This window comes from Cynocephalus volans, chromosome 7 (genome assembly GCF_027409185.1).
Source record: "Cynocephalus volans isolate mCynVol1 chromosome 7, mCynVol1.pri, whole genome shotgun sequence".
Lineage (NCBI taxonomy): Eukaryota > Metazoa > Chordata > Mammalia > Dermoptera > Cynocephalidae > Cynocephalus > Cynocephalus volans.
In genome coordinates, this window is record NC_084466.1 from 162,210,468 (window position 1) to 162,234,450 (window position 23,983).

A 23,983-nucleotide genomic window follows, 5' to 3' on the forward strand; every position below is an offset into this window, starting at 1 on the left:
AAAGTTTTAAGAATCCTTTAAATATTCTGGATACTAGGTCCTTATCAGATATATGACTTGCAAAAATTTTCTCCCAGTCTGTGAGTTATCTTTTCACTTTCTTGATTATGTACTTTAATGCACAAAATTTTAAATTTTGATGATTTTCAATTCATCTGTATTTTTCTTTTGTTGCTCATACTTTTGGTTTTTTGTCTAAGAATCTTTTGCCAAATCCAAGGTCATAAAGATTTACCCCTGTGTTTTCTTCTAAGAGTTTTATAGTTTTAACTATTATATTTAGGTAGTTAATCCATTTTGAGTTAATTTTTGTATATGGTGTGAGGTAAGGATCCACATGTGAGTATCCAGTTGTTTTAACACCATTAGTTGAAGACACTATTCTTTTTACATTGAATGGTGTTGGCACCCTTGTTAAAAATTAATTGGCTATGAACATACAGGCTTACATCCTGACTCTCAGTTCTATTCCATTGGTCTATATGTCTATCCTTATACCAGCACCACACTGTTTTGATTATTACAGCTTTGTAATAAATAAGTTTAGAAATCAGGAGGTATGAGTCCTATGACTTTGTTCTTTTTCAAGATTGTTTTGGTTATTCTTGAATCACTGCTAGTTCATATAAATGTGAGGATCAGCTTTTCTAGTTTCGTAAAAAGGTCATTGGAATTTTGATATAGATTTTGTTGAATCTGTAGATCACTTTGGACAGTATTGCCATCTTAGCAATATTGAGTCTTCTAATCCATGAATACAGGCTATCTTTCCGTTTATTTATTTAGGTCTTCTTTAATTTTTTTCAGCATTGTTTTGTAGCTTTCAGCATACAAATCTTTCACCTCTTTGGTTAAATTTATTCCTGGATATTTTATTCATTTTGATGATATTGTAAATAGAATCATTTTTTAAATTTAGGTTTTGGATTGTTCATTGCTGGTATGTAGAAACAACTGATTTTTGTGTGTTGATCTTGTATGCTGAAACTTTGCTGAATTCATTTATTAATTCTAGTAATTTTAGGGGTACAGATTCTTTGGGTTTCCCTATATAAAGGATCATGCCATCTGGGAATAGATATAATTTTACTGCTTCTTTTCCAATTTGGATGCCTTTTATTTCATTTCCTTGCCTAATTGCTCTGGCTAGAGCTTCCAGTACTACGTTGAATAGCAGTGGTGAGAGTGACACCCTTGTTGTTTCCTGATTCTAGCAGGAAAGTTTTCAGTCTTTCACCATTGCATATGCTGTTAGCTCAGGGTTTTTCATAAGTGCCCTTTAGCATGTTGAAGAAGGTCCCCTCCATACCTAGTTTACTGAGTATGTTTGTCATGACAGGATGTTGAATTTTGTCAAATGTTTTCCCTGCATTAATTGAGTTGCATTTGTTGTCCTCTGTGATTGTGTTGAAGGTAATTAGGTTGAATCACTGTTGTATTCCTGGGGTAAATCCCACTGGTCATGGTATATAGTCCTTTTAATATGCTATTGGATTTAGCTTTCTAGTATTTTGTTGAGGATTTTTGCATCTGTTTTTGTAGATATCGGTCATATAGTTTTGTGTGTGTTTGTGTGTGTGTGTGTGTGTATGTGTACGTGCGTGTGTGTGGTGTCTTTGGCTTTTGTATCAGGGCAATGTTGACCTCATTGAATGTGTTAGGAAGTGTTCCCTCCTCTTCTATTTTTTGAAATATTTTGAGAAGGATTGGTGTTGAGTCTTTTAAAAATGTTTGGTAGAATTCACTAGCAAAGCCATCTGGTCCTGGGCTTTTCTCTTCTGAGAGGTTGTTGATTACTGATTCAATGTCTTTAATTGTTAAAGGTGTGCCCTGATTTTCTATTTCTTCTCGAGTCAGTTTTGTAATTTGTGTATCTAGGATTTTTCCATCTCACCTAGGTTATCTAGTTTATTTTCATACAATTGTTCATAGTCTTCTCTCATAATCTTTTGTATTTCCATAAGGTCAATAGTAACGTCCCCACTTTCATTTCTTATTAAGTTATTTGCATCTCTCTCTCTCTTTTTCTTAAGTCAATTTAGCTAAAGCCTTGTCCATTTTGTTGATCTTTTCAAAGATCAACTTTTGGTTCGTTGATTCACAAACAAACCAAATATATGTTTTTATATTCTCTATTTCATTTGTTTCTGCTATGATCTTATTAAATATTTCCTTTTTCTGCTAGCTCTGAGTTTACTTTGCTCTTCTTTCTCTAGTTCCTTAAGGTGTATTATTTATTTTTTTGGCAGCTGTCCTGTACAGGGATCTGAGCCCTGGACCTTGGTGTTATCAGCACCATGCTCTAACCTACTGAGCTAACTGGCCAGCCCCTTATTTTATTGATTTGAGATTTTTATCCTTTTTTAATGTAGGCATTTACTGCTATGTTTTTCTTTTTGTGAGCATTGCTTCTGCTGCACCCATTAAGTTGGTATGTTGTGTTTTTATTTTCAAAAATTTCCTTCTTTCATAAAAAATTTGTATCTGGAGTTTATCATTGTCATGATTTGAGGCAGGTGTCCATTTCACATTAATTTTCTACTCCTTGAACAGTGCTTTCTTTCCCCAGTTACCTGCTCTGTCACCTCTGTTATATATCAAAATTCTCTGAGTAATTGACTGTTTCCCAATGTTCTGTTTTAGAAATGGTGTTTGTAAGTAAGCATTTAAGAAGCGGGCTCCCCTTGTGCACAGGCATATCCATAGTGACTGATGTGAACTGAATGTTTGTGTCCTGCCCAAATTCATATGTTGAAATCCTAACCCCCCAAGTGATGATATTAGGAGGTGGAGCCTTGGGGAAATGATTAGGTCATGAGGGTGGGGCCCTTGTGAATGGTATTAGTGTTCTTATAAAAGCCCAAGGGAGCTCTTTGGCTGTCTTTCACCATTTAAGGACACAGTGAGAAGGCACCTTCTGTGAACCAGGAAGGCCCTCGCCAGGCAGCAAATCTTGGACTTCCAGACTCCGGAACTGTGAGACATAAATGTCTGTTGTTTGTAAGCCGCCAGTTTATGGTATTTTGTAATAGTAGCCTGAACTAAGACAGTCACTAAACTCTAATCAGTTTCACTTTTAGTTTTCTAGTTCTTCGTAAGACTCGTCTTTTTCCAAGTGAGGGTTTCTCAGTGATGTGCTTCCTCCACCTTTCCCACTGGTCAGAGCCCTGCCTGTCCTCAGGTTTTGTCTTAAAACATCGTTGTTGACAAAGACAATGGGCCTCCTCACAGATGATGCCTGTGGGGTGTGTGCTTTCTTCTCCCTGCCTGGGAGTCCCGTGCCAGAAGCTGGGCTCAGGGAAGCCCAGAACCATCTGGGATGGAAGCAGCCAGGTGTCCACGTTCCCAGAGGTCACTCTTCCAACCATGCAGTGTCTGGAGGGAGATAGCTTGGCACAGGTGGCTAGGGCCATGCAGGGTCTCGGGCACAGGGTCAGCAGAGAAGGCGGGGAGCCAGAGGGTGGTTCTGCCAGAACGAGACTCAGAAACAGAGGGGGAAGCCCATCTAGGCACCCGGCGTGGGGCGACTCTGGGACCTCACCATGGCCCTGGGTTCCCAGGTGTGCACTGGGTGAGGTGGAACAGGCTGTCAGGCATGAGGCTCTGAGTGTGTGTGAGGGCCAGCCCTGAAGGCAAGGCTGTCAGGTCCTGGTCAGCACAGGTCTGGTGTTAGAGTCGCCAGCACACGGGACGGCATCAACCTGGACAAAGGAGGCTTTTCCTGGCAGGGCCCTGGGTCATCAGAAAGCAGACAGTTCAGGCAGAAATGGATTCTTCCAAGATGTGCAAACCATGCTGTCTCTCACACACAGACATGAAAATCCAGGCAGACACACACACAGACGTCTACACAATCGTGGACACATGGACCCAGACACAGCTGCATGTGGGCAATGTTGCAAACAGGTCTGTGCCATCCACCTTAAATTACTTCACTTACAATGAATTTCCCTAAAACTAAACTAAAGCTTAAACACACATACACAGACTCGTCTAAGTTGTATTTGCCTAAATTAGACTAATACCAGTACTCGAGTGATCGAGCTACCTGGTGAATGATAAACCTAAAGGACACATTTTAAAACAACATTATACAGTGTTGCCCTTTGAGTTTCAAATATCATATTAAGTGGCTTCCCCCATTCGCCGACGGGGGAATGTTAAGGGGTTAGGTCTATTTACGTAAGAGAAGTTCTGCCTAAAGTTCATATGTACAATGGACATGTTCCAGAGTAATGTCTACTGGTGGCTAGGTGGCCTTCCAGACGTTTCTGGCATCTTCTTAATGGGCATTTTCCAGTTGTGTCTACTCCTGAGGATTTCAGGGACTTGGGCTCTCTCTTCCGATCCTGCACCTGCATAAGCAGCTGCTCACAGACCGCCCTGCAGACCTCGTACCTCTCTCCTGCCGGGACTTCTGCTTTCCTGGTGCCTGTCTCCGCCTTTTCAATGCACGCGGGGCCTGCCAGGCACACATGCAGCGCTCGTCCCTTTGCAGCAGGACGGTGGGCTTGACAGTGAAAACAAGAGGGCCTAATGGAGATAACAGAAGCGTGGCGACTTCATCAGGACGTCAAAGTTGGAAAAAAATAAAGAGTTTCGAAGGGCAACTTGGTGGGATCTATGAACACGCAAAGCTCTCATTATCCTTATTGATTTTGGCCCAGAAATTCCACTTCTCACCTGCCACACAAGGAGGCACGTACGAGCATCTTCAGAACATCATCATTTGTAACCAGACAAATTGGGGGCAGCCCAAACATACATCACTGGGACCCAAGCCAAGAGGTGCTGGTATGGGGGTGGCCGCATGGGGGAGGTGGGTCAGGGTGCAGGACCTGGGGGTGTGTTCCTGGGTGCCAGGGAGAGGCAGGCGTGTCCCAGGATAGTGTGACCCTGCCAACCAGTGCCCAAACAACACATCAGCAGAGGGTGCCAGAGAGGTTCAGCAAAACTGCTGTAAGTTGCCTTCTCACAGTTCCCTTTCCCCCCAAAGAGCATGTACTTAAGTGTTATTTAAAAAAACAAAACCAACTCACAGGAAACAATATGGAGCGATGAAATGCCAGTCGTGAAACACATACTCACGTCTCTGCCCCACAGGAGCGCGCGGTGGCAGGTGCTGCGTGGTGTTGTCTGTTCCCTTCCCACATGGCTGGGGCCAGGGCAGCCTCAATGCCCCACACCCTGGGGTCTGCACCCGGTAGAGCCAGTGCTGGCTGCTCTGAGTGACCAGAGCCAGGGTCGCTTGGGCAGAGCAGTCTTGCAGACATGGGGCCAGGCAGTCTGCCGAGGAACTGTACTTGGGTCCGGTGCTGGCAGGCAGTCAGGGCGCCTTCCTGGACAGCCGAAACTTGCCTCCAGCAACTGCCATGGACTGCAAGAGCAGCCTGTGACCCCCACACCTGTCCCTCCTGTCCCCTCTCCAGAAGGATGTGGGCAGCAGAAAGCCATCAGGAGACTCTCATTGGCAAGTCATAGGGGCAGCTGGCAGGGCACATGCTCTCTGTTCCCCCGGCCTGGGGGTGCATCCCTGCCTGAGGGTCCTTGGGTCACCCCATGCTGACCTGCTGGCCTCCGGGCTGCTTCATCTTGTGGACTGGATTAGTCCATTTATGTTGCTTATAACAAAATGCCTGAAACTGGATGATTTATAAAGAAAAGCAAAATTTATTGCTTACAGTTTCTGAGGCTGGGAAGTCCAAAGTCCATCTGGTGGTGGTGACAGTGACCCAGGGGTCTCACATTGCAAGATGGTGGAAGCAGAGGGAGCAGAGAGAAAGGGAGACAGACTCTCCTTTTCTTTTAAAACCCTCAGAACCACACCCCTGACCACCATTTTTAACCCATTCACTACTGCATGGTCCTACAATCTAACTACCTCTTCAGGGTTCCACCTTTCAATTACCATAATAGGATTTCCCACCCTCTTAACAGTCACAGTGGGGACAAGTTTCTAACACATAAAACTTGGGGGACACAATCCAAACTTCAGGGAGTTTTGGGGGGGACACAACTCAATCCAGTACATTCTGTCCCTGGTTTCCCGAGACTCGTGTCCTTCTCACATGCAAATACATCCATTTCATCCCCAAAGTCTTAACTTGTTTCAACTCGAGTCCAAAGTTCGAAGTCCCATCTTTGAAATCAATACAAGTTATCTACTTCCCAGATTCAATGGTGGGACAAACATAGGGTACATATTCCTGTTTTGAAAGGGAGAAACAGGTCAAAAGAAAGGGGTAACAGGTCCCAAACAAGTCTGAAGCCCAGCAGGAGAGGCATTAAATCTCAAAGCTGGTAAATCAGGTACCTTGACTTTATATTCCACCTCCTCTGCACGCTGGTACAGGGGTTGGGTCCCCAAGTCCTCAGGCGGCTCTACTTCAATGGCTTTCCTGGTCTTAGGCCACACTTCAGCTGGGGTTCCATTCTGGTAGCTCCACAAATCTGGGGTCTCCATGGCGGCCCCGCTCTCATGGCTCCACTAGGCATGATGCTGATGGGGTTTCTCTGCTGCAACTCTGACCCCACATTTCTGCTTGCATTGCTCTAGTGAAGGTTGTCTGCAGTGGGTCTGCCCCTGTGACAGATCTCTTCCTGGGCCCCCAGACTTTTACATATATGTTTTGAAGTTGGGGTGGAGGCTCCCAAGCCTCCACAGCTCTGGCATTCTGTGAGCCCGCAGACCTAACGCCGCGTGGACTCTGCCAAGCCTTCTGGCTTGTATTTTCCAAAGCTGCAGGTCCAGCCACACCTGGAGCCAATTTAGCCACAGCTGGAGCAGCCAAAGCAGCTGGGGTTGCTGTGACTCTGGGCAGCGAGCCCATGGAGGGTGCCTCGGGCCTGTTCCCCAACCATATTGTTTCCCTAGGTCTTTGGGCCTGAAGTGGAAGGGTTGCCCCAGAGCTTCTGCAATGTCCTCGAGGCCTTTTTCTCTTCTCTTGATAATCCTTTTCCTTTGTACTAATCTTCTTAGCTAATGGTCACTGGACTGCACCATTGCATGCTCTCTGCTTCTTTACCACATGGCCAGGCTGCAAATTTTCCCAATCTTTACACTCTGCTTCCCTTTTAAATTCTGGCTTAAGGTTGTGCCTTTGCCACCACAACTCAGCATAGGCTGTTTCAAGTAGCCATGCAGCTTCCTTAATACTTTGCTGCTTGGAAATTTCTTCCACCAAATGTTCTGGTTCACAACTCTTAAGCTCCAGCTTCCACGAAGTCCTAGGGCATGGAGACAATGCACCCAGGTTTCTTTCCAGTTCTCAGCAAGGGTGATCTTTGCCCAAGTTTCCAGTAAACTCCTTCTGATTTCTATCTGAGACCTCCTTAGAATGGTCTTTACAGTCCCTATTTCTATCAGCATCCTGCTTGCCACCACATAACCAGTCTCTAGGACAGTCCAGACTTTACCTTCTCTTTTCTTCTTCTTCTGGGTGCTCTAAACTCCTCCAACCTTTCCTCAACACCCAGTTCCAAAGCTGTTTCCACATTTTCCAGGATCTGTTATAAGCAAAACCACACTCTCAGTACCAATTTTCTGTATTAGTCCATTTTTGTTGCTTATAACAATATACGTGGAACTGGGTGATTTATAAAGAAAACGAAATTTATTGCTTACAGTTTCTGAGCCTGGGAAGTCCAAAGTCCATCTGGTGGTGGTGACAGTGACCCAGGGGTCTACATTGCAAGATGGTGGAAGCAGAGAGAGAAAAGAGAGAGAGAAACAGACTCTCCTCTTTTAAAGCCCTCAGAACCACGCCCCCGACTACCACTATTAATCCATTCACTGCCGCACGGTCCTACAATCGAATTACCTCTTCAAGGCTCCACCTTTCAATCACCATAATAGGATTTCCCACCCTCTTAACAGTCACAGTGGGGGCTAACTTTTTAACATGTAAAACTTGGGGGACACAATTCAAGTTTCAGGGAGTTTTGAGGGGGCACAATTCAATCCTCTACATGGACTCAGCTGCATCCAGACTTGGTTCCTCTTCCAGATCTCTGGTCAGCATGACCATCTCTGAGCCTGTGTTTAAGACGCCCCATCCCCAAACTGTTCTGGGTGATTCGTGACTCCATCCCAGCCACTGTGGGGAGGGAAGCAACAGGTAGGGCCTCTTCTTGGCAAGAGGACACCACAGTGTTGATCTGTTAGTGTTGACCCCAAGACTGTGAGCTCCTGAGGGCAGAGGGCAGAGACTCTTATCTGTGTCCCCATCACCAGCACTGTCATCCACCTGCCAACCGTCCATCATCCACTCATCCATCTGTCTACCCACCCATGTGGCCATTTGGCGGTCCATTCGTCCATCTATACATCTGTCCATCTCTACATCCATCCGTCCATTCCCTCTTCTCCCGATTTGTACAACCCTCCCTTTGCTGCTGCACCCAGGGCAGGAGTGTTTCATGTGTTTGAGGAACATCTGGGAGCCTGTGCTGGGCGAGGTGATGTCAGAGAGTGGAGCGGACCAGGTCATGCAGCACCTCACAGGTCATGGTGAGGCCTCTGCTGTGCTCGGAACGAGATGGCAGCCTTTGGGATTGTGGGCAGAGGAGGGTGCCTGTCTTGTGCTTCAGAGGATCTCTCCGTCAGAGCCCAGCATTACCCAGCATCTGCCCTTCAAGTCTTGCCTTTCCTCTGTCTGGGCTTATGTGACTCTTGTCAGTCCCTGGTCTGACGGCTGCTGGCTATGGGTCCCTCTCTCATAAGGTCTGTAAATTAATTTGAACATTCACAAATGCTGGGGGCCTGTGAAAATCACATGCTCTAATCTGATTTTCTTAGATTTTAAGAGTTAGGAAGGCCTGTGCTTGCCTCCCATCATTTTTTCTGGATGTGTCACTCTGTGGCCTTTCAGTTTGGAATGTTGGGATGTATGTTTTATATAGAAATTCACAGTAAGTCTCAATCTTCCCAGCTGTGTTCATCCATTTTTATTCTTTTTTCTGGTTATATGGACATTATATTAGTAGATTAGTTAGTCTCGAATCCTGTATCTCTGGAATAAGCCCAGTTGCTCTGAGGTATCATTCCTCTGGCTCTTCTGCGACCAGGTTTCCTTGAATCCCTCTTCATGCTTGCTCAGGGGTAGGCTGGTGAGCCCAGGCCTCAGCCTAACATGCAGGCAGAATTCCTCACTCGTGCAAAGTCCACCGATGTGCCCAGGCAGGACTCTCCAGGCAGCCTTATGCTGTGCAAGACCCAGGGGCCCAGCTGCCTCCATCGGGGTTGTCAGGTAGGCAGAGGGTGAGGAGGCCCCCAGGCCACCATTTTGGCCAGGGGGCTCCACATGGCCCCTTCCGCTGACAGGCAGAAGAGGGGGGCGGGCTGGCAGCTCGGCCTCTTCCCAGAAGTAGTCTCACACCAGGAGGGGTGCCGTTGGGGTCTCCTGGGCACCGGTGGTCACTCCTTGTCCTTTACGGCATGCGGGCTTGGTCTTGCTTTGCCCCCAGAGTTATGCTATTAAACACTTGTTTAATTTATTAGAACAAATAACTGTCTACACACATAGCCTTTTCAAGACTTAGCCTGAAAACCAAAATGAAGACTGAAGGAAAGAAGTAAGAGAGGCAGCCCTGCAGGCCACAGCAGCCTGCGGCGCCCATGGGCTCTGACCTGGGAACTTCTGCCCTTCACAGGCAGCTCCCACCCGGCAGACCCCAAGAGGCTGCCCTGATCCTCTGCCGCAAGAGCTACTTGTAGAAGCCACGCCTGTGTCCTCCCGGGCAACAGGCCCTGATCCCTTTCCAAGAGGCTGGGCCTTCAGATCTTGGGAGGAGGTGGGGGTCTCCGTAGACCACAACCCACTCTGGGCCCCTCTGGGGAGCTGGTTCTGCACTGCCTGGGCCTGGGCACTGAGGACGGGCTTCTCAAACGCTTCCGAGCCTTGCCTGCCAGGCGCACGGGGACTGCACTGAACCCCGCATCCACGGGCGGCTTCGGTGGACACAGAACCACGCTGGCACCTTCTTCAAAGGATGACGAGCAGAGGCGCCAGGGGAGCGGTTGGCTCAGCTCCTGGCTGAGGGTTGCCCTGTGCTGCCAGCCGGGGAAGCCCAGGAGCACAGGTCCCGCCGGGGCAAAGCTCTCCAGTCAGGTCCCCTCCGTGGCATTTGCTGACCCTTGTGACAAAGAAGCAGCTCCCCTCAGGCGATGGCAGAGCCTGTCCTCACTTATCTGAAGTGTGACCCGCGAAAGCACAGAGCCAGGCCTGCGGGGCGAGTGGCCATGGCCCCTGTCTTGTGTCTGCTGTGAATCATCCAAGATGTGACGAGCTTGTATTGGAGTCACGTTTTCCATTTTTCTCTTCCCCTCTTCTTCTTTTTCACCTTTGGGTTCTTGTCTCTCAGTATTATAGAACCTCAGTGTCATGGCTGGATGACCTGGTGACCGGCCAGAGGTGGGAGGATGTGGGAAGGTGTGGGAAGCGTCACCTCCAGGCCTGGGTGGGCGCTGCTGGGTTGTGGTGAGGTTAACCAGGGACCAGGCAGGTCTGGGGGGCAGCGCCATGAACTCGGCTTAAACAAACCCATTTACTATGGGCATTTTCAAACATACAAAACAGTAGAGAGAATAATACCACGAACCCCCGTTCCCATAGCTCGTCATTAGATTACTGATGTACAGCCAGTCGCATCGTGTCTGCACCTCCCTTCCCCCTCCCCTGCTGGTTTATTTTAAAGCAACTTTGATACATAATATAGTTTGATTCACACATAGAGTTTTTAAGAGATGAAGGCACTTTTTGAAAACGTAACAATATCATTAAACCTAAAAATATCAACGGTCCTTAACCGCACTACATAACATCTGTGCTCACATTTCTGTGGTCTCATGGTTGCCTTTACATTCAAACTGCTTGAATCAGGATCAAAACACAGTCCACACACAGGGACTTCACGGCACCACAGCATGTAGGGTGCATGTGCCGTCTGAACATGGAACTGGAGGTGCTGTGGAGCACTGGTTGGTGGGCCGGGGGGTCTGAATGTGAGCAGGGCTCACACCTTGGGGGTGATGAGGACCCTTGAAGGAACTGCGGCTCCACACAAAGGGATCCTGCCTCCATGGTGGGGCTGCCGACGCTTCCTGAGGTGCCTCAAAGCAGCAGGAAGACAAGATGCTGACACCCAGATCAGGAGGAGCAGCCAGGTGCGGACGCACCCCACATTTTCTGGCTGCTTCTGGGGCCCCGAACCCATCAGTCCCTCGACCTGCCAACCAATGCCCAGCACATGAGGAAGACAGTCCTCAGCCCGCAAGACGAGCAGGTGCTGGGCCAGGAGACACCTGCTGAGGCACCTGACAAGGGCATTGCTGAGGGGACACCTGCTGTGGGGACACCTGCTGAGGGAACACCTGCTGAGGGGGCACCTGTTGAGAGACACCTGCTGAGAGACACCTGCTGAGAGACACCTGCTGAGGGACACCTGCTGAGAGACACCTGCTGAGAGACACCTGCTGAGAGACACCTGCTGAGGGACACCTGCTGAGAGAAACCTGCTGAGGAGGCACCTGCTGACGGGACACCTGCTGAGGGACACCTGCTAACAGGACACCTGTTGAGTGACACCTGCTGAGAGACACCTGCTGAGGGACACCTGCTGAGTGACACCTGCTGAGCGGCACCTGCTGAGGAGGCACCTGCTGACGGGACACCTGCTGAGGGACACCTGCTAACAGGACACCTGTTGAGTTACATCTGCTGAGAGACACCTGCTGAGGGACACCTGCTGAGTGACACCTGCTGAGAGGCACCTGCTGAGGGGGCACCTGCCCCTAACTGGTCAGAGAGCCTTGGGCTCTCCTGGGTCTCTGCCCATGATTGACTTTCATGCCTTGGAACTCAGCCCTCCTGCAGACCTGTCCCACAGGCCTCTCTAAACAGCAGATGGCAGTCGCTTCACCCATGGAGAGCTTAGATCAGTGGCAGCCACACTCCCACAGTCAGTGGTTCAGGCAGCTGCCCCCAGGAGCGTGTGTCTCTCCTTTGACAGCTCCTGGACCCGCTCCACCTGAGGGGCCCGCAGCACTGCAGAAGGAGTGTTTTTGTTCTGAGTCCTGTTTCTGAGAAAAAGTTTGTATTCTTCAGGCCATCAGGGAACAGAGCATAAACCTCTTGATACCCAATCAACTTTACAGCTTACGAAAGTTCCAGCCAACTTTGATGCAAGGAGTTTTAAGAGCCGGGAGACTCGCATGTCGCTTTCCCTGGGGCATCATTAAAAAGAAGGCCGGGGGGCTGTGGGAGGCTGAGCAGCAGGGTGTAGGGGTGGGGGCTGCCAGGCTCTGGGTCTGTCAGACAGTTGGTGATTCTGGCTCATTAGGGCAGCAAAGGGACTTGGGGAGGGAAAGGGGGGCCCAGGGCGTCGTCACGGACAGTGGAGACTATCCACAATCAATTAATGACTTTAGATTTGCTGTGGGGCTCAGCTCGGAGGAGCCGATTAATTTCAAACAAGCAATTATGTATCAGGCGACACACCTCCCTTTGGGATGGGGTGTCTGCAACTGGGGGCAGAGACAGGAGAGAGGTGGGCTTGGGTTTCCTGGACGAAGTTCCCTCTTTCAAAATTTGACCCAGAGGAGGAGCCGTGGGGATGCGGCAGGTCAAGTACCTCCTCATTTCCTGTTTTGTGTGGAATTTCCCTGCCTCCTCTGGCTGACAGGATCTGGGGGCTTGTGTTCACCACATGACTCAGACACCAGACCCCAGTCACGGCCAGATGCCAGCGTTTCCTGCACCCAAACCTTGGACACGCCCAAGTCATGTAAAGGGGTCTGGACTCCATTCTGGAGTGTCTTCATTTTCAGCCATTTCTGCATTCTCTCACAATCTATATTTTAAAGGGATTAGATGCTTCCTTTTGTGGTATGTGAACTTTTTATTGACATATAACATACTTATAGAAAAGTGCCCAAGTCATAAGTGTTTGATTTGGTGGATTTTCATAAACTGAATACACCCATGAAACCAGCACCCCAATCAAGAACCTGGTGTGGCCAGAACCCAGGGCCCCAGCACTGTCCCCACCCCCGCCCTGAGGACAACCAGGGTCTTGGCCTCCTGACCCCACAGATTCCTTTTGCCTGTTTTTGTCTTCACACAGAACGTGCTCTTTCACATCTGGCTTTTTTACTCAGCATTGTGTGTGGCCTCCCATGGTGCTATGTGGGGCTTGATGGTAGACAGATATTTGTGTTGTTTCCATCTTGGGATATTACAAATAACACTGCTCTGACCATTCTTACACATGTCTTTTGGGGAAAATGAGCATGCATTTCTGAGTCTACCTGAGCGTGCAACTGCTGGACCATAGGTATGTGTGTGGACAGCTTCAGTAGGTGATGACAAAGTCGTCCAGAGCAGTCGTCCTGCTCTCTAGCCTCTGCAGGAGTGGAGAGTGCTCTGTCCTTGTCGACATCCAGTACTGTCTTTCCATCTTAGACACCCTGGAGGGGTGTATCACACTGTGGTTTCAGTTTGCATTTTCCTGATGACTAATGTGGTTAAGATTTCTTTGTTTATTTGCCATTGGAATGTGAATAGATCTCCCTTGATCCTGGATTCAGGAGACCAGGATAGTTTATTCCCACATGCCTGGAGGGCTGAACTCAGTTCTGCTGATGGTCAGCAGTGCCCAGGACTGAGTGTCAACCTTGCAGATGGTGGACCAGTGGTTATATCGATCCCCAGACAAGCCTTCCAAAATTTCTCCACCATTTGAAAAGGCTGTGATTGGCTAACAAGCTCCTCTTAAATCCTAAGATGTTAGGTGGGGCCAAGGTCAGCTGTGAGTGGCTCATGGTTGACTGTGCCTGCTCCAGGCCAGCCACTGGGCAACACAGTCTTGCCCGTGGCCAGAGGCCTGGGTGGGGTCCTGTCTCCTTTCAGGGGCTCTGTGAAGCCAAGGGCATAGGAAGGCAGGGCTTGAGTGGAGGTGGGGAGTCGCTGCCCTGATGCACACAGGTGAAGGCGAGGTGTACCTGTGCAGCCTCAGGGGCCACCTTCGGAACCAATGAGCTGGAACCAAATGCTCACAGCCCTCTTGTCATTTCCCTTTTGTAAATTCTCAAGTCTTTACTTCCTCATGCTCGAAGGTGCCTTTTGGACCCGAGAGTTGAAAGGGGGCCTGGAGATGCCAGGGAGACATGGCCTGCAGGACAGAAAGTGCCCTCCTGGGGTGGGGACAGTGGCCGCCATGCTTCCGCCTGAGCAGTGCTATGGTTTCCTGCACTGCACCTGCCCAGTCGTGGGCCTCTCACTTCTCCCGAGATAACAGCTCTCTGTGAGATACAGATGTGCTTCCAAAAGCCAAAAATGCTTTCAAATAACTACAAACAGCAGAGAAGAAAATACACTGTGTGAAAGTGTCTTAACCCTTGTTTGAACTGACTTCAGAAAGAGAACATTGATTTTATTTCATGTATATTTTGTACACATTGGAGGTAGGGAAGAGGAGCCCCCCATGACATCTCCTTACATACATTGGCCCATCGATCCCTGCACTCTCTCCACAGGTAGGTGGTGTCGCCAGTTTACAAGTGGGGAATGGAAGCTGGGGTAGAGCACAACTGTCTAAGGTGGTACAGGACAGAGATGATTATTATTAATCATCACAGCCTCTAAGTGATGGGGCAGGGCTGACCCGGGCAGTCTGGTTCCTGCTCCAAGCCCCTGTGCTGTACCTTCTCTTCTAGAGACAGCACTTCCCAGGGTGTCAGCGGTAAGAAACAGCACAGATGTGCACAGCGCTTCGTGGTTCTCACAGTGGCCTTCACGCACACGGCGTTATTTCAGCCCAAGAATATGGACGCTCTTGATAGTCCCCTTCTGTAGATTAGACAGACTGAGGTTCCAAAGAGTTGAGTGACCCTCATCGGTTCCAGGGATGTCAAGGGTCCTCTGTATGCCACACACTCCCAAAGACATGGCGTTATCTAGTCCTCACAGCACCCTGCATGTCTCAAACACGGGCGTCAAGAAGAGTGAGTGGGAGGTACTGTCTTCAGCTCCAGGCCCGTGACCGAGTCGTTTACGTCTGAGGCGAGCCCTGGAATTGGACAGTCAGTGCTGCGTCCAGGAAGCCTGGAGTCACGGTGGCTCTGACTCCTCTCGGTCCTGCTAACCCCAGTGCTTCTTCTTGATAATGGAAAATGGAATTTCAGGCACAATGCTTAACACTTACAAATAGAAACTTCGGGGTTCTGGTTTCACTTAATCGTTCAGACTATGCTTCATCTGAGAAAACTGGAAGAGTCAAATAACAATAAAAGCCACCTCTGTTTGAAGGTTTTGAGAGCTAGTAAGACAGTGAATACTGCGGGACCAAGACCCAAGAGGTTAGGGAAGTCCAGAAAGGTGATCCTAGAATTGGGCCCATTTGTCCCCTGGAGATATCTGCTGATTCTGGCACAGGCAGCTGAAAAACTGAGAGTTTCTGCCAGACTTGGGGGTCTGGAGGTAGGTGAGGTAGAAATTGGAGTTCAGGGTCTGCTAAGGAGGAGAGCTCTGTTAATTATTCAGGAATTGGGTTGGGAGCCCCGAGGGAGTGAGGGTGAACTGAATAGACCAGCCTCTCAGCTACGGAGCCAGCTTTGCATCTCCTCGCCCTCTGGAGGATCCTGGAGATTTGGAATTGTTAGTGACCCATTCCAGTTGCCTGCCTGGGGCAAAAGTAAATCTCCAGAAGACAAAAGCCTAGTTCAGAGCCTCAAATAATTTTTTAAAAATGATGTGCAGAACCCAATCAGAAAGAGCCAAACATATGAGGAGATGAGGCATACAGAAAAGAAAGAAAAATAGCAGGTAATAGAAATAGACTCACAGAGGATTCAGCAATGGAGCAACCAGACACAGAAGTTAATGTGTATATGTATAATATGTGCAAAAAACTAAAATAACAAGCTGAAATATTTGACAGACGATGGGAAACAAAAGCAAAAAATGAAACAAAATGCTCCCCACTCCCAGGAACTCTATAACAAAAAAACACAAAAACTAAAATAGAGAACTAAAAGAGAGAAAAAAGAATAAAACAAAAAGAGAGAACCCCCCCCAAAACAAAAAAGTAAAATGGAGAACTAAATGGATGGGTTTGCCAGAAGATGAGACACTGTTGAACAGAGAATTAGTGAAATGAAAGATAGATTAAAAGAAAACATGGCCAAAGCACAGAGAAACAAAATGATGTAAAAAGGAAAAAAGTATAGGAGATATATGTGTCTCTCATCCAGCAACTTTAGAATACACTATTTTTATGTGCACATGAAATATTTACCGAAAACTGAGCAGGTACTGAGCTGTAAGGCCATCTCAGCAAACTTTAAAGGAGTGAATCACACTATCTTCTCTGCCCACAGTGATGATTAAGTAGAAGTCAGTAACTGACAGATAACTCTAACATTTCTATACTTTTGGCAATGAAGCAATACAAAACTAAATACCTCATGGGTCACAGAGGAAATCACATGGAAATTAGTCTGGACAGATGTGATACTGAGTAACAGAAGTCAGCCACAGAGAGCACACTCAGGGTTGCACGAGTCCTTTTCTTGTCTGGGCAAACCAGCTTTTGGAATTAGAGTGCAGGAAGCTGAGTCTCTCGGGAAGGAGTGAGGGAAGGACTGCAGCACGAGGGGTATTTTTGGGTGCTGGGGACGTCACATGTTGTCAGCACTGTCTCGGACAACACTCCCCTGTCTTGGCTCAGTGACTGTTACATGGCTATGTTCATCTTATACAAATTCAGTGAGCTGTAGAGCTAAGAAAATTCTAGAACATTAAAAATGTGCTCTCTACACTTCCATGGTGTGCCTGCCACACTCCCTAGTGCACTTTCTGCTTTTCTTCACTTTTATCCCCACTATTTTCTAACATAACTAGCTCCATTTGTTGAAATTCAGTCCTGTGGAGGTCAGGCTCTGTCATGGTTACCCATACTCAGTACAGGGCCTGGAACATACAAGTTATTCCCAAATGTGCAGGTAAGTAAATGCATAAAATGCAGTAATGAAAAATACAAAAATTATCTTAAAGTTTATATTATATGACAGGAAAAAAACCTTTAAGTAGTAAAAAGTTAAGACTTCTGGTCTAAAAAATTAAAAAAGAATATCAAAACAGTTTAAAATTCACATCTTCCCAGATAAAAGAGCAAATTTTAAAAAGACTGAATTGGCAATTATGAGTGCCTGTGGGCTCAAAGGTGCTTTCAATAGTCCAGGTGCTGTGAGAGCACGAGAGGGCACGCATTCCTCTCAGTGTGACCAGCAGTGCTGGAGGGAGAGCAGGGGACAAGGGGACACAGTGGAGGAAGCCTGGAGAGGAGCGGACGCCTCTGTGAGGCTGAGCACAATGAGCAGCAAGCTCGCTCATGCAGGACAAGCAAGACACTGTGGCTGGAGCTCAGGCCTAAGGGACAGAGTCGGGGGTGAGGCTGTGGGAAACCCAGAAGCAGCTCCAGCCCCAGGGTGAGCTCCCGGTCTTGTCCCCTCGCCCCCTGCTTTCTGTCTTCAATCAACATCAAGCTCCAGGTCTTCCTCTCTTCTTGCTCCCAGGACTTGAAACTTTGGTCTGTTTTTGGTTAAAGGACTTACCTTCTCCCCAGACTTACACTCACCTTCCCCAGATGGTCCAATGCAGGAAACCCTGAGGGAGACCTAAAAGCCACGAGACCTAACCAGTCCCTGCATCCCCAGCCGGCTTTCCCAGGAGCCCGCAGGAGCACACGCAGCAGTGTCCTAGATGCGCAGGCATGTTCCTGTTTCCTGGAAGGCCACTGTGGCCCTGGGCTGTGGCTCTAACCTCTAACCATGGCTTTTACTGCCAGCCCTGGTGCTGACGCCAGGTTTTGGGTGTTTGGGCCTCTGACCATGGTGCTGACCTTTGACTGGGGGGTAAGGTCTGTGTTGCTGAATCCAGCCTCCCACCACTTTCTGAACTCACACCCAGTTCACAGCTCCCACCTCATATGTGTGGTGTGGTTCCCTCTGCTCATGCCTGTGGCCTTAGCTCTTTGGGTGACTCTGACTGTCCAGCCTTCTGGTGCTGATGCCCCAGGGCTGACCCACGAAGCATAGGCCAGTGTGTCTTATTCAGGAAGAGGTCACATCCTGCTTTGTCGGAGGGGTGACATCAGTGAGACAAGGGCATGTTAACTCAGGCTGACGTGGTGTGCGGGGAAACCAGTGCACTCAGTGCTGCGAAGGGTTTATCTTCCCTCCCGACACACAGTCACGTGACAACTGTGGCTGCAAACTCCTTTCTCTGGGCCCATGCCTCTCCCACACTATGACTTTCAGGTGTGTCCTTTTTGTGGTGTCCCCAGGACTGCCTTCAGGAGCAGAAAGAGCAGGTGGGGAGACAGAGGGAGATGGGGGGGACTGAAGAGGACAAGGCAGCCCTGCCCACAGCACGTTGAGGCACACTCCAGACACTTGCTGCTGCTTAGGGTGTTAGCATCAGACACTCATTTGCTTGAATCCTAAGAAGCCTTTAATTTTTAAGAATTAGCATTCAAAATTGTCGTTCACCCAGGAGACCAGCACTTTAGTGGAGATGAGCTGTCTGCGAGCAATGCTGGGAAACTGGCGGGTGACCCTGGGGACCAGGTATGTGCAGGAGTTGGTGCCAGGGGGAAGGGGGGGGTCAGGGCTAGTGCCACCTTTCTTGCTGTCCCAGGGCAGTGTCCTCTGTGAGACCGTCCTAGCATCCCTGCACAAGGGAAGTGTGTCTGTCTGCTCGGTTGTCTGTCTGCTGCTGGCCCGGCCCCGCCTCCGCGCCACCCTCCGCGCCTTCCCTTTGGCTGCTGCTGCACCTCCCGCCCAATCACAGGGCTCAGCGCCAGAATTCGAACCTCCGTCTCCGTTTGAATCTGGCGGACTTGGCGGTTGGTGACGTGGGACGACGGGCAGCCTCTGCGCCCGAGCCTGGGATGCCGGGCCTCCGGGGACGTGACCCACTGTGACATTCAAGGTCATCTATCTGCCCTTTCCACAATGCTGTTATGCCTCCAAAATAGTATTTTTATGCTTTATCCGGCTTTTCCCTGGTCATTGTGCTGGGCATTGGGCTGTTGCAACATCTATATCCTGACGAGAAGCTGAAGGCACATTTCTGGTTTTTGCTTTTGTTTTTGTTTTCAAAAGATGACCGGTAAGGGGACCTTAACCCTTGACTTGGTGTCGTCAGCACCAGGCTCTCCTAGTGAGCCCCGGCCAAGCCCTATATAGAGATCCGAGCCCATGGCCTTGGTGTCATCAGCACCACATCCTCCCAAGTGAGCCACGGGCCAGCCCTATATAGGGATCCGAACCCGTGGCCTTGGTGTCATCAGCACCACACTCTCCAAGTGAGCCACAGGCCAGCCCTATATAGGGATCCGAGCCCAAGGCCTTGGTGTCATCAGCACTACACTCTCCAAGTGAGCCACAGGCCAGCCCTATATAGGGATCCGAGCCCAAGGCCTTGGTGTCATCAGCACTACACTCTCCAAGTGAGCCACAGGCCAGCCCTATATAGGGATCCGAGCCCATGGCCTTGGTGTCATCAGCACTACACTCTCCAAGTGAGCCACAGGCCAGCCCTATATAGAGATCCGAGCCCATGGCCTTGGTGTCATCAGCACCACATCCTCCCAAGTGAGCCACAGGCCAGCCCTATATAGGGATCCGAGCCCAAGGCCTTGGTGTCATCAGCACTACACTCTCCAAGTGAGCCACGGGCCAGCCCTATATAGGGATCCGAGCCCAAGGCCTTGGTGTCATCAGCACTACACTCTCCAAGTGAGCCACAGGCCAGCCCTATATAGGGATCCGAGCCCAAGGCCTTGGTGTCATCAGCACTACACTCTCCAAGTGAGCCCCGGGCCGGCCCCCACATTTGTTTTTGAACATCTTCTATTGGGATATAATGTCCATGCCATACAACTCACCCATATAAAGTGTGTAATTTGATGGATTTTGGTACACTCAGAGTTTTGCAATCATCACAGCAATTGTACAACACTTTCATTACTCCAAAACTAAATCCCTTGGCCATCATCCCCAATTACTCCATCCCCTGCAACCCTAGGCAACCATTAATATGCTTTAGTTTCCTACAAATCTCCTCATTTTGGACGTTTAATAAAAAGGGGATCATACATTATGAGGTCCTTTGTGACTGGCCTCTTTCACTTAGCATAATGTTTTCAAGGTTCATGTGAAGTTGTAGCATGTGTCAGCACTCCGATGCTTTTTGTGACTGAATAATGTTTATTTACATGGATATCCCACATTTTGTTTATTCATTCATCGGTTCATGGACACTTTGCTAGTACCACCTTTGGACTGTTGTGAATAATGCTGTTATGACCATTTATATTCAAGGTTTTGTGTGGATGCATAGTTTTATTTCTCTTGCCATATACCTAGAAGTGGAATTGCTGGATCATATGGTGACTCTACACTGAATCATTTGAGGAACTTTCAGGCCGTTTCCAAAGTGGCTGCACCACTGTACGGTTTTCCCAGCCGTGTGTGAGGGTTTTAATTTCTTCATATCCTTAAACACTGTTTTTATGCATCTTTGTGACCATAGCCATGGTAGTGGGTGTGAAGCGATATCTCATTGTGGATTTGATTTGCATTTCTCTGATGTCTACTGATGTCAAACATCTTTTTATGTGCTTATTGTTCATTTGTACATTTTCTTTAGAAAACTATGTATTCAGATCTTTTGCCAATTTTAAAAAATAGGATATTTATCTTTTTGTTATCAAGTTCTAATCTTTTTATATATATTCTGGATACAAGCTGCTTCTAAGATGTAACATTGGGCCGGCCCGTGGCTCACTCGGGAGAGTGCGGTGCTGATAACACCAAGGCCACGGGTTCGGATCCCATATAGGGATGGCCAGTTAGCTCACTGGGTGAGTGTGGTGCTGACAACACCAAGCCAAGGGTTAAGATCCCATATAGGGATGGCCGGTTAGCTCACTGTGTGAGTGTGGTGCTGATGACACCAAGTCAAGGGTTAAGATCCCCTTACCGGTCATCTTTAAAAAAAAAAACTGATAAGATATAAGATTTGTAAAATTTTTCTCCAATTCTGTGGTTTTCTTTTCACTTCCTTTCATGTTTCTTTTCACTTTCTCTGTAGCATTCGTTGAACCACAAAAGTTTTTAACTTTGATGATGTTCAGTTTATCCATTTTTTCTTTCGTCACTTGTGCTTTTGATGTCACGCCTAGAAAACCATCGCCTAATCTAAGATCATGAAGATTTACACTTATGGGTTCTTCTGAGAGTTTTACAGTTTTAGCCCCCCCCAGTGTGGTCTTGAGGCACCCAAGGGGAAAGTCTGATGGGACCCAGAGCCCGTGCTGGGAGGAAGGGGGTGCTGTGGGGTGTGAGAGGAGGAGCAGCTGGCAAGCAGGAGTGACCTGGATGGGACCAAGCTGGGAAGGGGCAGCTACGCTCCCGGGATCAGTGAAGGGACCCTCGGGGAAGGGGGCAAGTGGAGAAACACCTGGAGGACTGGATGGGGGTCTTTGGAGGTGGTTTCTTGGATAAGAAGGTCTGGGACAGAACTGTGAGGAGTCTGGAAAGGGACTGTGAAGTGACGCACTGTCCCCTGCTGTCCATTCCTCACCCACCTCCTGAGCCCTGGGGTTCTACGCCCTGGGTCAGGGGTTGAACTGGCATGGGAGGGGCCAGGGCTGGGGCTGGACTTTGGCCTCTCTGCTCTGCCAGGTGCCTTGAATTCTCTGACAACTGCCATGAAGGGTCACACAGGAGGACACCAAGCGAGAGCCCCGCCCATTTCCCCAAGGGGTGTCTCTCCCTGGGGTGGGCGGGACCAGTGACCTGCAGCTGTCATTGTGACCCATCCTTCCTTGTGTCCTGGGCATGCCCCCATTTGTTCCATCTTTCTCCTTCACCAATGAGCTGTGGGCATTGAGGACATGCCCACTGCAGTGTTGCCTGGCACTGCCCGCTCCCACCAGCTCTGGCTCAGTTGCACATCTGCGCTGTCACTTGAAGGAAGCAAGTCCCCAGTGCCTGGATGGTGGTGACACGGCCCCTTTACTTTTCCCTGCCTCGAGATGTCGGAGAAAACCTGACAGAGGAAATTGGCTGTGGCCAAAAATAAGGTATAGCATGCTGGGTCACAGGCCCCGGACCCAGCCCGAGGCCCCTCTGATGGTGGGACAGGGGCAGGACTTGGTGTCACTTCTGAGGCACATGGGGTCCCTCTGAGCCTATTGACTCCCCTCACCAAAGTCTTCTCAGCCATCCCTGCGCCCTCAGCCATCCCAGCCCCTGCCCTCGCCAGCCGTCCCGTCATTACTGCCTGGAGCCCAGCCTTTGACCTGATGGCCCAGTCCCCTAAGTGTTTTCACCGTCATTCCAGCTTCTCTGGTCGTGGCACAAATTTCCATTTGGAAGGGCACTCAGGACTAGGGGAACCAGGACCGAGAGGTTTCTGTCTTCCTCACTCCCTTTACTTAGACATTTACTACCTGAAAAGCCTACATATCACCAGTGGGCTTGAAATGTTGACAATATCTTTGGGTGACAATTGGTAGAATGGGTTTGGTTTGGTTTTCTCCCAGGTTTCTACTCTCTAGAGACACTTTAGATCTTATTTCTAAGTCTGTATCTCACATTAGAATCCCCTAGGATTCTGGGACCAGAGCGCCTGTCAGTCAGGGCCCTCTGGAGGGAGATGTGCTTATCTTCTGTGGGACAAATCCTGGGCAACTGAACTTCACAGCTTGAATCTTGCCCAGATCATCTCAGTCTGGGGTGCCACAGGATTCATAGGGCGCATCTTTCTAAAGAATGAGATTTGCTTGATTCTTTTGAGAGAGGAAAAATCTATTAATGAGCTCAGGTGTGACATTAATCTAGATTTGCAAGATCGTAACAGACTTCTCTCTGAAATGATGCTTGGGTTGTCCTCTTTCTGTTAGGTCCCCAGATCCCTAGGGGTGTGCCCTCATGACTTCTGTCATTAGTATACATTGACATAAACATTTAAGAAGCACTAGTGTGCACTTCTCACAGCTCTGTGAGACAGGACCCCAATGTCTGATTTGTATTTTGCCACCTGGCAGCTCCTGATTCATGACAAAGCCCCAGAAGACTGAAGTGAAATTCCATTATTGCCTTTTTTTAGTCATGTTATCAGTCCATTCCTTCAGCCATTTAGTGATCATTACAACCCCTTGTAGGGCTGCTGGTGGCATTAAATCAGATGGTATAAGGAAGAATATTTTGTAAAAACTGTAAAGTAGGATGGAAGATAGGGGCTTATAGGTCTCCTGAATATCACTGCTTTTCCTTTTCATGTTAAGAGATTGCCAATGGGGAAGAAAGGACAGCAGAGGGCTTAGCCATTGAGGGGGACAGAGCATCTCCATGTGCACTCTCATCTCTTCTAGCCCACATCATACATCAGTGGGGAGGCCTTGGTGACATCAGTGGAGAGGCCTTGGTGACATCAGTGGGGATGCCTCTGTGACATCAGTTTACATGAAGGAGCTGGAGGTAAGTGCCCTGCCGGTCAGCCTCTTGACCAACTCCCATGGTGGGGGCTGGGTGCCCCTCTGCCAGCTGAGACAGCCCCCACCCCACCCCTAATTGTTACTCTCTCTACCTCGCCCCCCAGACCTCCTCCACCTTCTCCTCTCTGCACGTGCCTCAGAGCAGATGCCTAGATCTAGCAGTAGCCCGGTACTCCAGCTACGTAGAAAACAAACATTGAAGGAGCAAGATCCAGGAGTTGGTAAGAGTCCAGTGGGGTCTTCTGATTCCACGCTGCCAATCCTGGGCTCCAATTTCCCCTTGGGGATCTGAAGAAAAGGGCTGGGGACCCCTGATGCCAGGGGAGAATTGGGTGCTGGGGGGGGCCTAGTTCTCAGCAGGAGGGACCCCAGACCATGCGGCATGGCTCTTTCTGTTGCTGCCCTGTCTGCCCACTTC

The 23,983-nt window shown here is 48.9% G+C and overlaps 1 pseudogene; it reads left to right on the forward strand.

Moving 5' to 3' along the window:
- Positions 1 to 9,131: 9,131 nt before the first annotated feature.
- Positions 9,132 to 23,983, forward strand: part of LOC134381832 (selenide, water dikinase 2-like) — a 29,632-nt pseudogene continuing 14,780 nt past the window's right edge.